The sequence below is a fragment of the Dromiciops gliroides genome, chromosome 3 (genome assembly GCF_019393635.1).
Source record: "Dromiciops gliroides isolate mDroGli1 chromosome 3, mDroGli1.pri, whole genome shotgun sequence".
Lineage (NCBI taxonomy): Eukaryota > Metazoa > Chordata > Mammalia > Microbiotheria > Microbiotheriidae > Dromiciops > Dromiciops gliroides.
Window position 1 is genome coordinate 372,017,991 of NC_057863.1, and position 7,482 is coordinate 372,025,472.

The 7,482-nt window shown below is 40.5% G+C and overlaps 1 pseudogene; it reads left to right on the plus strand.

The window, feature by feature from the left end:
• Nucleotides 1-5,473: 5,473 nt before the first annotated feature.
• LOC122747632 lies at nucleotides 5,474-5,725 on the plus strand (annotated as a pseudogene).
• Nucleotides 5,726-7,482: the final 1,757 nt, after the last annotated feature.

Below are 7,482 nucleotides of genomic sequence, written 5' to 3' on the forward strand. Positions count from 1 at the left end.
ACACACACACACACACACAGATCCTCACTGGCTTGTCTATATGGCACACGATAAAATAGATGGAGAAACAAGTGACTTGTATGATTAACTCCCCATAATATTTACTGGCATGCAGGAGAAACACAATCCCAGGTTCTTCTCTTGAATGTTTATAATAAGATCACAGACATAAAAGTAAGAGGACCTCAGAAGAAAGGAATTAAACAACCATTTATTAGGCTTTTCTATGTACCAGACATTGTGCTAATTGCTTTTACAAATATTATCTCATTTGATACTCACAGAAATTCTGGGATGTAGAAGTAGTTACTATTACTAATCCTCATTGAGGAAACAGTTTAAATGAGCTCACTAGGGTGCAGCTAGGTGGCAGTGGATAAAGCAGTGGCCCTGGATTCAGGAGGACCTGTGTTCAAATCCAGCCTCAGACACCTGACACTTACTAACTGTGTGACCCTGGGCGAGTCACTTAACCCTCATTGCCCCACCAAAAAAAAAACAAAATTACTTGCCATGCATCACACAATAGTGTCTGATGCTGGATTTGAATTTAGGTCTTACTAATTCCCTTCTCAGTACTCTATGCACTGTACCACATAACTACCATTTGGTTTGGGTCTGTCATTTTACAGATGAGAAAACTGAGGTCAAGAAATGTTAAAATTATGTACCCGGTAGTAAAGTAGTATAAAAAAATTTTATTAACTAGCTAATCTTAATCTGAAAAAATTTATAACTGTAATTATATGAAAAAATTATGATTATATTAAAAATTATAAATATAGAAAAATTATAATTGGGCCATAAGTCCTGCCACAGTTGCCATTCAAATGCAGAAATATTTTACTGTCTAGGCCTAATTTGGGGGGACTAATCTGACTTGGGAGTTAATCTATCTGTGTGACTAATCTGGTGATTTGTGACTGGCTGGCTATCTGATTGCTATTAATTTAATATGGGCCGTTTAAAAAATTTCTCCACACTGCTCTACTCCCAAAATTGATAAGCAAACAATTAAGAAGCCTCTTAATTAAATAATCAAAACAGAATTTATTTATAAAAATAAATGTACAAAAAACAAAAACAAAAAAGGGGCAGCTAGGTGGCGCAGTGGATAGAGTACCAGCCCTGGAGTCAGGAGGACCTGAGTTCAAATCCAACCTCAGACACTTAACACTTACTAGCTGTGTGGCCCTAGGCAAGTCACTTAACCCCAATTGCCTCACCCCCCCCCCCAAAAAAAACAACAAATAGAAATAAATGTAAGAGATAAGGGTTAAGAAATGCAAATTATACAACCTGTCTGCTTTTAATACAATAAGGGCCATTGCCACCTCTAGCCTTAGGGTATGGTCCTGCTTTCTCTAACTTTCACTCTTTTTCTCCTTCACTCCAACTTTCACTTTATTGACCCCCCTGAAAAGCCCCTTAGCATCCTCACCTCTGTTGCCAACCCCCTGGCATCTCTAGCATCTCTGTATCATAGTGCTTTCTCCAACCACCATACAGTCTCCTGTTCTCTTAATCTTCCAGCCTCTCTGTGCTAACCACTTAGCTTTCTCCAAACACCATACTGTCTCCTCTGTGCTGACCACTCCACTGAATAGCCCCCTGCTTCAATCTTTAACTTCTCTCTCACTACCATAGCGATGAACCCCTGAAAAGCCCCTTATTCTGTACTGCTCCTTCCTCTGTCTTCTCCAACCTCCTATATTGTCTGCCTGTTCTCTTAATCTTCCAGTCTCCCCTTCACTGTCTTCTCCCCTGTATATATGTTCCTTCTCTCCCCTCAAACCTTGGGCTCTCTGCGCCCCCACACATGCCAAGCTAATCCACCAGTCACACTACGGCTGTACCCAGCTGGGCTCAGGGGGCCCATGCCCCCTGCTGCATGCCTGGGACCTCTGCATAGGCTATGCTAGGGTCTGGCAAGATAAGCCTGGGATCTCTGGGGCAGCTCCCCTCAGGGTGTAGGGAGCTGGGGCTTTTATTTTCCCCCCAGCCATATGACCTGGCATCCTGAAAAGCCCATGGGGCTTTTTTGGATCAACTGAAGTGGAGGGGGAGGGGCACCAGTCCCTCACACACAAAAAATCCCTGAGAGCCTAAGGCTTTTTAATCTCAGCCCAAAGGCAGGGTCCCCAAATCAAAATAAATTTCCACAGTAGGATCTGACACTGTGATCCCAAAGACCAGAGCGTCTTAAAATCTTCATTGTGATCCCATATGTAGTCATGTAACTGAATGTAGGCATCTAAAAAAAAATTGATGACAAATAAAAGGTCATGTATACCTATATTTTATATATATACACATATATACACACACATATATATGCATATATATACACACACACACATATGTTATATATATATATATATATATATATATATACACACACACACACACACACACACACACACACACACCCATGGTCATGCAAAAATTTCTCCAGTGAAAAGGGATTGAAAGTGAAAAAAAGTTTAAGAATCCCTGGCATAGACAGAGATTCTTCTTTCCATGTCCCATGCTGAATTTCAAAGAAAAAGTCTATAGAACTCAGTGACCCTAGGAGTTCCCATTTATAATAACTAACTGTTGTAGATTATTAGATACTGAGATCAAGGCATAGGGTAGTACGGCCATAGACAATTGTTCTACTTAATTTAAGATGGACACTAAATGCAGGAGTCTTCAAGGTTGGTTGACATGAAAAATAAGAACTGAATTTCAATTCAAATCTAACTGTTTCAATTAGAGATTAAAGAAAAAAGGTAACCCAGTAATCTTAGGAAATGTTTTAGGTTAAAACAAGCTTAACTTTTAAAACCATTTAGTCCTTGAGATCCTTTTAAACTAGGTATGATGTAGATGCTGACATAAAAACAAAAAGGAAATCTTTGCCTTTAGTTATCCTCAATTCCCATTTGCCTTCTAAAATTCTCCTTTCAAATTCTTACATTTGTAAACACTAACTCTTAACACTACTTAATAACAGGTGATAATAGAGTGTAGGGGAGAAAGCATTGCAATTGGAGTTAGACTACAAGGGTTTTTGATCTGCCTCTATCCTCAGGCAAGTCATTTAACATTTCTGAACTCAATTTCCTATAATATGGGGAATTTTTCTGCTTACCTGAAACAGTCCAGGGGACCTGAATAGTCTAGGCATCTGGGACTTGTAAGACAGTTTTCTGTTTACTTGACATAGCCTTTTTCCACTCATTAACACCCATCCCAGTCCTCCCAATTCTAAATATCACTTGCTTTTTTTTTTCTCTATGCATGACCCACATCTGATTCAAATAAGATCTCTATTTCCCTACCTTGAGGCATATGGAACTTAATGTAATTCCCACTTTACCTCAATTGTGATTGTCTACAATTTATTTGACTTATAACTCTGCATTGATTGGTTGTTAACTTTTATATTCTGACTGCCTTATTTGTAACATAACTCTAGTAGCACACCATCATTTGACAGACCTCACTGCAATATTTTGCAAAGACTGCCCATGATTTGGATTATTCTATAATGCCCAAGGTCAATTGATCAAGGTTCACGCTATTTTAGACTGTTAATGTCTGTGTTCATAGACATTTCTTTGGGTCATCTCCCCCTAGAAACTGGATCCCATGAATTCTTCTAGGTAATATTACTGTTCCCCAAAGAGCAGCCTACCTTAGGGTTAACATTCTCTAGCTCCATCTGCCAAGACAGTGTTATTCAAGCTTGTTTCTACTTACCACCATCCACTAAAGACATAGGCCACCATGGTGCTTATAATCCCCTGTGGGGAATGGAAGTTGTAGGGCCCCAAAATGATTGTATGGCTGAAGTTTATATTTTCCTATTAAGAATCTAACACGGGGCAGCTAGGTGGCACAGTGGATAGAGAACTGGCCCTGGAGTCAGGAGTACCTGAGTTCAAATCCAACCTCAGACACTTAACACTTACTAGCTGTATGACCCTGGTCAAGTCACTTAACCCTAATTGCCTCAATTAAAAAAAAAAATAATAATCTAACAGGGCCAGCTAGGTGGTGCAGTGGATAAAGCACCGGCCCTGGATTCAGGAGTACCTGAGTTCAAATTCAGCCTCAGACACTTGACACTTACTAGCTGTGTGACCCTGGGCACATCACTTGACCCTCATTGCCCCGCAAAAAAAAAAAAAAAAAAAGAATCTAACAACTAAGTGTGGTGGTTTTCCCTGGATCAAAACTAAATCTTGAGGGGGTAGAGCCAAGATGGTGGAGGAAAGGCAGTGACATGACTGAGTTCTCCCCAAGATGCCTCCAAATACCTTCAAATAATGCCATAAAACAATTCCAGGAGAAGCAGAACCCACAAAAAGTCAAAGACAACTTTCCAGTCAAAGACAACTTGAAGATTGGAAGGAAAAGTCTGTTGTATCTGGGTGAGAGTGGAGCACAGCCCAGCACAGGCCATGTTAGCATGGACCCAGCTCCAGCCCCAAGAAGACCTTGGGAATCTTTGAATCAGCAGCAGCAGCAACTGCTTCTGAAACTCATCCCACAGATGGTAAGGGTGTTGAACAACTGGCCAGAAGGAGATTACAGGGATCCCTTTGCTAGTACTGAGGCTGGACTCTATTGTTTTTCCCATACTCCCATCCAGGTCATAGTCTTGGGTGCCAGTACAAGATAGAGGAGGAACACAAGCACACTGAAGCTTGCAGCCACAGTGGAGGGTGACTCTATTCATAGTTCCCGGGCAGAAAAGCAGGCCTTTGGTTGCTTGCAGACCAGAGCACAGGCCAGGAGAGTAATAAACATACCTCTCTTTAAATCATACCATATTGGAAGAACTAAGGACTTAAAAATTCATAGAAGTATCTCAGAGAATAGCTGCTCAAACCTCTTGAAGGTTGGAACAGTGTACCCTCCACCCTGGAAGCAGTGTTCCACTTTGATAAAGATAAAAAAAAAAAATCAAGAAATAGGCTGGGAAAATGAGCAAACAGAAATAATGCTGACCCTAGAAAGTTTCTACGGTGAGAAGGAAGATGAAAATATATGCTCAGAAGAAGATAACAAAGTCAAAGCTCCTACATCCAAAACTTCCAAGAAAAATATGAATTGTTCTCAGAGCATAGAAATGCTCAAAAAGGACTTTAAAGTAAGAGAGGTAGAGAAAAAAATGGAAAGAGAAATGAAAATGACACAAGAAAATCATGGAAAAAAGTCAACAGCTTGGTAAAGAAGACACAAAAGAATACTGAAGAAAATAACACCTTAAAAAACAGACTAGAGCACAACCCTCTCACCACTCTTCCCGGAGCCCTGCACCAGGGACAGTGGGGCCACCCCCGGGCAGGGGCAGGGCTTGGGGCCCATGTGGCTGTGCATATGGAAGTACCTCAGGATCTGCAGTACCCACCACCAGAGCCTCCAGCCTCATCCTTCACCCTCTAGCCTCTAGCCTTCTGCAACTGTAGCCTCTGCCATCATGTTGAAATATGAGTTCTTTGTGGACATGACCTGTGAGAGCTGTTCTAATGCATTCACCTGAGTCCACAACAAGCTGGGTGGGGTCCAGTTTAACATCAACCTGCTGAACAAGAAAGTATGCATCAATTCAGAGCATAGTGTGGAAACACTGCTGGAAACATTGAAGGAAAGGGGAAAGTCCACCAACTACCTTGGGACCAAGTTGCAGGAAGCTCCACCCTCTGGCCAGCAGAATAAACCAAAGGGGTAAGGAGCCTGAGTGGCAGGCTCCCCAGGATCCAATCCCATTCTGACTTGCTGTGGGAAAGAAGGGAGACCTGGGAGTGGAAAGGAAAGTGAGGAAAGAGTGCATCAGTGACTAGGAGCCCACAGTGTTCCAGGGGAGTCCTTTGGCTCATTGTTTCTTTCTTTGCCACCCTCTAATAAAATGGAGCTGGTTTTCACTGGAAAAACAACAAGAACAACAACAGACTAGGCCAAATAGTAAAATAGGTACAAAAAGTCAATGAGGAAAAGAATGCCTTGAAAAGCTGAATTGGCCAAATGGAAAAGGAGGTACAAAATATCTCTGAAGAAAACAACTTCTTAACAATTAGGATTGAGCAAATAGAAGCTAATGACTTTATGAGAAATCAAGAAATGGTAAAGCAAAACCAAAAGAATGAAAAAAATAGAAGGCAATGTGAAATATCTCATTGGAAAAACAAATGACTGGGAAAATGGATCCAGGAGAGATAATTTGAAAATTATTGGACTAAATGAAAGTCATGATTAAAAAAAAAATAGATCCTGGCATCATCTTCCAAGAAATTGTCAGGGAAAATTGTACTAATATTCTAGAAGCAGGAGGTAAAATAGAAATGGAAAGAATCCACTGATAACCTCCTGAATGAGATCCTAAAGTGAAAACTCCCAGGAATATTATGGCCAAATTCCAGAGCTCTCAGGTCAAGGATAAAAATATTGTAAGCAGCCAGAAAAAAACAATTCAGGTATTGTGGAGTCACAGTCAGAATAATACAAAATTTAGCAGCTTCTACATTAAAGGTTCAGAGGGCTTGGGCTATGATATTCCAGTGAGCAAAGGAACTGGGATTCCAACCAAGAATCACCTACCTAGCAAAACTGTGTATAATCCTTCAGGGGGAAAAATGGGAATTCAATGAAAGAGAAGACTTTCAGGCATTCTTGATGAAAAGAACTGAGCTGAATAGAAAATTCTTCTTTCAAATACAAAACTCTAGGGGCAAACAGCCCTGGATTCAGGAGTACCTGAGTTCAAATCCAGCCTCAGACACTTGACACTTACTAGCTGTGTGACCCTAGGCAAGTCACTTAACCCTCATTGCCCTGCAAAAATAAACCCAAAACAAAACCAAATACAAGACTCTAGAGAAGCATAAAAAGTTAAACAGGAAAAAGAAATAATAAGGGATATTAAAAAGCTAAACTATTTACATTCCTCCATTGGAATATGATACTTGTAACTCATAAGAACTTTCTCATTATTATGGCAGCTGGGTGAAGTATAGTTAGACATAGGACATAGGTGTGAGTTGAATATAAAGGGATGATACCTTTAAAAAAATAAAATGAAGGGATGAGAGAGGAATGAACTGGAAGAAAGGGAAAGGTAGAGGTAGAATGGGATAAAGTATCTCACTTAAAAGAATTAAAAAAAAGCTATACAGTGAAAGGGAAGATGGGGGAGGTGCTAGGAAATGAGTGAACCTTTCTCATTACAATTGGCCCAAAGAGGGAATAACATACACACTCAATTGGGTATAGTAATCTATCTTACCCTGCAGGAAAGTAGAAGGGAAGAGGACAAGGTGGGGGGGAGGTGATAGAAGGGAGGGCAGATTGAGGGAGGAGGCAGTCAGAAGCAAAACACCTTTGAGGAGGGAAAGGATGAAAGGAGATAAAGAATAGAGTAAATGTCATGGGGAGGGAAGAGAATGGAGGGAGATATAGTTAGCAACAATAACTGTGAAAAATTTTTGAAGA